General features: G+C 33.0%; 1 long non-coding RNA gene across 1 annotated transcript; it reads left to right on the forward strand.

The window, feature by feature from the left end:
- The first annotated feature begins 6023 nt into the window (after positions 1 to 6023).
- LOC127702617 (uncharacterized) lies at positions 6024 to 7270 on the forward strand. Its single transcript, XR_007982508.1, has 2 exons — positions 6024 to 6465; positions 6914 to 7270. It is a non-coding gene; the product is annotated as an uncharacterized LOC127702617 (long non-coding RNA).
- The last annotated feature ends 422 nt before the right edge of the window (positions 7271 to 7692 follow it).

Genomic DNA, 7692 nt, shown 5'->3' on the forward strand with positions numbered 1-7692 from the left:
ATATAGGTCATATTAACACTCTGATGTTTTCTTTACAGTTTCCATTGACGAGTTCACCCACACTGTTTGGAACTTTTCAACAACTCTGGACACCTATCGACACCTACTAATGACATAGGTGTGATATAGTTTGCATGTGAGATGAGGTGGTGGTCGTTTTAAAGTAAAAAATCACACAGGAAAAACGTAATCTACTTTTTTTTTAACGGAACGGATATAGAACAAACGGCTATTTGCGGATTATTACGATATATCACGTTGAGTTGTTATACACCTTTTAGTAAAAACAAACTGCAATATATTCACATCTGAATAATTTTTTTTTTACAATAATATCATTTTTCGAGTCTTTAATGGAAGACAATCCCCTCTCCTCTTTTTTCCCTCCTATGGCGATTAACTGACTTTTTTTCTATCTCTAATATATTATCCCCTAGCAACAAAGTTGTGGGAGAGGGGGTATCGTTACGTGACTGTAAGTCATTCATTACGTAACACATATCCACTTTATTTTAACTATAGTGTATAGTTGTCTCATTGGCAATCATACCACATCTCCTTATTATTTATACCGTAGAGCATGTGTTTCACTACCGATCTTCGCCACTTTTTATGCACATATTCAATACAGGGTGGGATACAAGAAGGCTGTTGATGTTAAATGTCATAGGACAAGGTCACATCGCTATTTATAGTTGCATGGGCATGTTCTGCTTCAATATACCATGGTTTATGTCGAGGTACTTTCTTAATGGACAGGAGTCAATTTGGAATCAATTTAACGTTCCTATGTAGTGATATTCCATTTTAACCCATACGTTAATAGAGAGCATGTTGCCAAAACAGAGCGTTTTTTAAACAAATCAAAACTGATGTTTATACAATTTGACTGTTCTGTTTGGTATACAGACAACTATGATTGTTCTGTTAAGTATACAGATGACTAATACTATTCTGTTTAGTATAAGACAACTGTGACTGTTCTGCTTAGTATACATACCACTATGACTATTCTGTTTAAGATACAGACAACTATGACTGTTCTGTTTAGTATCCCGACTACTGTGACTGTTCTGTTAAGTATACATACGACTATGACTATTCTGTTTAAGATACAGACAACTATGACTGTTCTGTTCAGTATACCGACGACTATAACTGTTCTGTTTAGTATACAGGTGACTATAACTGTTCTGTTTAGTGTACATACAACATTGGCCGCTCTATTTCAGTATACAGACAACTATTGACTATTCTATTCCTGTACCTACTATATAAAGACTATTGTTCTTTTGAGTATACATACGACTATTGTTTTGTTGAGTAATGCATGTTCTGTTTAATATACAGACGACTTTGACCGCTCTGTTAAGCATACAGACGACTGTTGACTGTTCTGTTGAGTATAAAGACGAGTATGGCTGTACTGTTCAGTATATAGACGACAATGACTGTTCTGTTTAGTATACAGACGACTTTGACCGCTCTGTTAAGTAAACAGACGACTGTTGACTGTTTTGTTGAGTATACAGGCAACTTTGGCCGCTCTGTTAAGTATACAGAGGACGAATGACTGTTTTGTTGTATACACAGACGACTTTGACCGCTCTGTTGAGTATACAGAAGACTATATAAAAATAAGAAGATGTGGTATAAATGCAAACGAGAAAACTCTCCACAAGAGACCAAATGACACAGAAATTAACAACTATGTGTCACCGTACGGCCTTCAACAATGAGAAAACCCATACCATATAGTCAGCTATAAAAGGCTCCGAAATGACAGATGTAAAACAATTCAAACGAGAAAACTAACGGTCTAATTTATGTACAAAATAATAAACCAAAAACAAATATGATACACAGAAACAAACGACAACCACTGAATGACTGTTCTGATTATTATACAGACGACAATGGCTGTTCTGTTTAGTAAACAGACGACTATGACCGCTTTTTTTGAGTATACAGACGACTATGACTGTTTTGATTGGTATACAGACAACTATGCTTGTTCTGTTTAGTATAAAGACGACTATTACTGTTCTGTTTAGTAAACAGAAGACTGTGACTGTTCTGTTTAGTGTACATACGACTACGGTTGATCTGTTTAGTATACAGACGACTATGACTGTTTTCTGTTTAGTAAACAGACGACTATGACTGGTCTGTTTAGTATACATATGACTATGACTATTCTGTTTAGTATACAGGCGACTTTGGTTGATCTGTTTACTTTACAGACTATTATGACTATTATTTGTAGTATACAGACGACAAAGACTGCTCTGTTTAGTAAACAGGCGGCTTTGGTTGATCTGTTTACTTTACAGACTATTATGACTATTATTTGTAGTATACAGACGACAAAGACTGCTCTGTTTAGTATACACACGTCTTTGACCGCTCTTTTGAGTATACAGTCGACTATGACTGTTCTGATTGGTATGCAGACTATTATCACTGTTATGTTGAGTATACTGACTACTATTGTTCTGTTGAGTATACATACGACTGTAACTGTTTTATTAAGTATACAGACAACTACGACTGTTCTTTTTAGTAAACAGACAACTATGGTTGGTATGTTGAGCAACAGACGACTATTGTTCTGTTAAGTATACAGACTACTATGACTGTTGTGTTTAGTATACTTACAACTATGAATGTTCTGTTTAGTAACCAGATTACTTTGGTTGTTATGTTGAGTATACAGACGACTATTGTTCTATGAGTTTACAAACTATTATGACTGTTTAGTATTCAGATGACTATGTCTGTTTTGTTTAGTATATAGACGACTTTGACCGCTCTGTTTAGTATACAGACGACTATTGGCTGTTCTGTTGAATATACTGACGACTATGGTTGTTCTGATGAGTATATAGACTACTACGACTGTTCTGTTTAGTAAACTGACGGCTATGTTTTTTTCTGTTTAGTGTACAGACGACTTTGACTGTTCTGTTTAGTAAACAGACGACTATGACCGCTCTTTTTAGTATACAAACGACTTTGTTAAGTACTATACAGACGACTGTTGGCTGTTTTTTTAGTATACAGACGACTATGACTGTTCTGTTCAGTATACAGACGACTATTGGCTGTTCTGTTTAGTATACAGACGACTTTGACTGTTCTGTTCAGTTTACAGTCGAATTTGACTGTTGTGGTTAGTATATAGACGTCTATTGACCGTTCTGTTTAGTATACATACGTCTTTGACTGTTCTGTTCAGTTTACAGTCGAATTTGACTGTTGTGTTTAGTATATAGACGTCTATTGACCGTTCATTTGAGTATACAGACGACTAAGGCTGTTTTGTTCAGTCCTGCTCTAAAATACTTTAATATATCGTGTCTGTTGATGATTATTAACGTGTCGTGATGTGCACTGAAATCGGTACAACATGTTAAAATTACAACTACGTCCAAATATTGCATATTAACACTATGATGTTTACTTTACAGTTTCCATTCACAAGTTCTCAATTTTCAATAACTCTCGACACCTACTAATGACACTTACAATGTACAGGTGAGATGGATGGGTCGTATCAAAGTAAAAAATAATAAAAGAATAACATAATCGATTTAACGGTACTCAACTAGTTTTAAATGGATTTTGTCCTCTCTCAACACCCCCTCCCAGAGATTAACTCGTTTTAATGCCTTTTTTATATTTCTACATTTAAATATCCAACAAAATTACGGTGCGGATATTGTACCTTGACTGTCCGTCAGTCCGCCCGTAACACACTTGTGGATACTGTAGAGCTTGTGTTTCACAACGGATCTTCACCACTCTTTATGAACACATTCAATACAGTGTAGCTATAAGAAGGCTATTGGTTTTAAAGGTCATAGGACAAAGTCATAGGACAAGGTCACACTGCTACTTTTGGTTGCATGGGAACGCTCCACTTCAATTTTCCCTTGTTATTGTTGAGGTACTTCTTTAATGGACTGGAAGAAATTTGGACTCAATTTTCCGTTCTAATGTAGCATTATTCCAGCAGCACCTACCTATGGAATTGATATCTCTTTACCCATACGTTAATAGAAAGCATGCTACCGTCACAGAGTCTTTTTAAACATGCCTAAAATACTCTCATGATCAAACAGGTTTGTTGTCCCACGATTGCGGTTCGTGTGTCCTCATTACGGACCAATTGACCGTTGAACATAATGATGCCCAATACTTTACATTGATTCACCAAATTGGTAGAGATGGTCCGCTTTATTTCTCAGAAGACTGTGTTCTCCTGTGAGATAGAATATACAGGTGTACTAGTACCCAAATAACCACACTTTGGTAACACCATTTACTATACACCTCAACCGTTAGCCAGAAAATTAAAGCGAAAGTGTCGAACATTTTTAGTATTGCCACTGAATTAAGTTAAACATCAAATTGGCGAATCAAATAAACTATAATGTAATGAGTACATTATGGCGGCATCAGGAATGAATTTCACATAAATCTTACTGCAAGAATTGATCGTAAGTCTTACACAATTCAGTATATTTATCATCAATTGTAGTCGTAAGATTTTTTGTGAAACCAATTCCTTAGCCAAAATAAACAGACATTGCAGTGGCATGTGCCCATTGTATAAAAAGATGAAATGAAATATCGAGACCGTTCTCGTACTCAATTAAAAAATAAAAGTGAATTTTAATGAGCCAATGCTTTACAACAAAAATCTGTAGTATACTGGAAATCTACTTATAATATTCAGTACTATTTTGTTACTTTAAATTTATTGTAATATTTAGGTACCTGTATTTTACAGTACTTGATTTGTACATGAAATTTAAGTACTTCAGATTTTTGGTTACACCGTTAAATTTTCAGCATTTTGAAAGTTTGTCTATTTCAAATCTCTTATTAAAGTTATGATTTTCAAACATATGAAATATTGCGATCACTGTTGGTATTATTTCTGTACCAAAATTTTTAGTCCAATCAAGTACTGTAAAATACAGGTACCTAAATATTACAATAATTTTAAAGTAAAGAAATAGTACTAAATATTAAAAGTAAATTTCCAGTAATTCAGATTTTTAGTACATAAATAGTACCTATGCAAAAATAGCAGTGTAGGGAGCATTATCGAGTGGGGAGAGATGTCAACCCTTTTACAATTCCCGGATCGGTGAATGGCTTTGTTTTATGCATATTGTGTTTACCATTATAAATCAACGAATTCTAGTTACAAGAACTATATCAGTAAAAATAGCTGTATATGATATATATCAGTCAATTTGTATTATATCTATAGGATATCATTTTCTTAATGAGAATTTCATTCATTCCCCACGCCTTTCACTGCATTTCTTGGGATGATTCAGTGATTATTCTTTTATGTTTTATTAAATATCTTAATCACACTAATCGATCTCTTCTATCCCTTTATGAATCGAAAGCATCTACTCGTATAACGATTTTTCAATTATTTAACGGTTACTTTAACGCAGAAATTTGATGAATAATAATTATTCAGAATTTTTGTGATTCATGGTCAGTACCGTAAAAAAAACGTTTGATGAATTAATTTGAAGGAATTAAGGCGTAATTATGAAATACCGTATGGTCTATAACTTTCTTTAATATTTAGGGCTAGATAAGGTGATAGTGAAATATATTTCATTTCCGTTATATTTTAAGGTATCGTGTATGAAGAATACTCCCAAACTATTTGAAATTTAAACAAAATTAAATTTACAGGTGTTAACATGTATATAACCTGTATAAGGAAATCAGTTATTTCCTATTCGTACTCAATAGATCTTTTAAGATCGCTCAACAATGTGTTAACTTGTTAATTTCCACGTGTTTAGTCACTCCCACTAATCAATAAAACAATCCAATCGTAATAATCGGTTGCAATAGTGGACGGGGTTTTCCTACGTTCTTAATTCCAAATATAGGAAACTAATTTGCATAAAAAGTGAAATGAGAAAGTATATAAAGCAGTTGTTGACAAAGAATCATTAAATTATTCTACTGTATTGAACAGAGAAACTTGATACTCTATAAAAATCAACTAATTTCTGGAATTTTTCAAACAAGACTGCTAACAGAAAAATATTTGACCGTAACATTTTCTACTGTTTGATTTTATAAAGCTAACAAGATGTCGATTGTCCTACCGCAGTTTTGTCTGGAAAAAGAATGTGCTGAGGAAATGGTTATGTTTGCTGGAAACTCCATCCAACCGATAAATTTGCCGTTAATTACAGAACAAGACAATGTTTTAGTGATGCCATTATCCACAAAATCAGAAGTTGTATGTTTCTTTAGAAACGGACAGAAATTACATGGAAATGGACAATAAACTTGTGAAAAAGTAAGGAAACAAACAGCTCATCCGTCCACTTATCGTTATGTTATTATTGTTGTGAAGTTAAACTCAGGGAGATATCTAAACTGGCATCTTATAAATCCTGTTATTTTGTTAATGTAAGTAAAAACTTTATACGAATTAACTGCATAATTATTTTGGTGAAGAATGAAAATAAATATGGTGAAATTTGGTTGATTTATGATGTAACTTGTTAAGTTATAAACCTCAATTGGATAAATATAATCAAATCACTTTATTGGAAATTAATTCACATTTGACATTCATAAAATTAATCTTGTTGTACGTTTAGCATTTACCTTTACGACATTACAATGTATAAATACTACGTTCATTCAGTAAAAAAAGGAAATGCACTTTTATCGATATTTTCTTAACTTAAATGTGTAAAACCTATTTCTAATTTTTGCGTATTTTCACAGATTATAAATGCATGTATATGCTCTTCGTTTTTATTGCATTTGAATAAATATGTCTTTTTTTTGCTTTCAATTATTATTTACTTTCAAATAAATTATAACGGTTTCTTCTCTTTTATCATTGCAGATTCATCAACTCATTTCATCAGTGTCAGTGAGTCCATTATTTGCGTCACCACCTTCCAAATACTTCAGATGTTTTCCAAGATTATCATCTACGCATAACAAACATTGCTAACAAGACTGGAATACTTGTATGACATGTTCTGATTGGAGTAAGCGTCGACATAAAGCATTATGTGGCAGGGTGAATGCAGAATTTCCTTTTTAAGACCTTGTATGTCAGTTTAGAAACATTCCGATGATATTTATTGTCTTATTTTCTGTTTTAGTGTACATCTATAGATGATAAAGTTGTTTTTTGTTTACAAACTGTTGAATTTTTGTTTGTTAATTTTATTGAAATAAAATGCTATTTATTGATTTTTTTCTTTAAATTTGTCCAAGAATGTAATAATTCGGTTTGACTACATTATTGTAATATGATCAATTTCGAAGAAAATATGTTAGTCTCTTGAACAGACAGAAAACTTCGACACTTTCAAATTTTGGTAAATAAGGAATTTCATTCGGAGTTGGAACTTTTTAAATGTAAGAGTTCCCATCCAAATCATGTTCATCGAATATATAAAATTTGGATAGTTAAAAAAATCAAGACTTTGCGAATCCCTCATTATTTTTTTACTGTACTTGGTATATAACTGTGGTAGTACAATGTATCCATCGATCAGGTTTCAAATGGCATCTTAAATTGGGTTTTTAGAAGCAATACGGTACACGCTTCAAACGTTTGGCTTGAAGCGACCTGAGATGGTAAATGACTTGAATGACATACTAAAATACAAT

Source organism: Mytilus californianus, unplaced genomic scaffold (assembly GCF_021869535.1).
Source record: "Mytilus californianus isolate M0D057914Y unplaced genomic scaffold, xbMytCali1.0.p SCAF_5, whole genome shotgun sequence".
NCBI classification, from domain to species: Eukaryota; Metazoa; Mollusca; class Bivalvia; order Mytilida; family Mytilidae; genus Mytilus; species Mytilus californianus.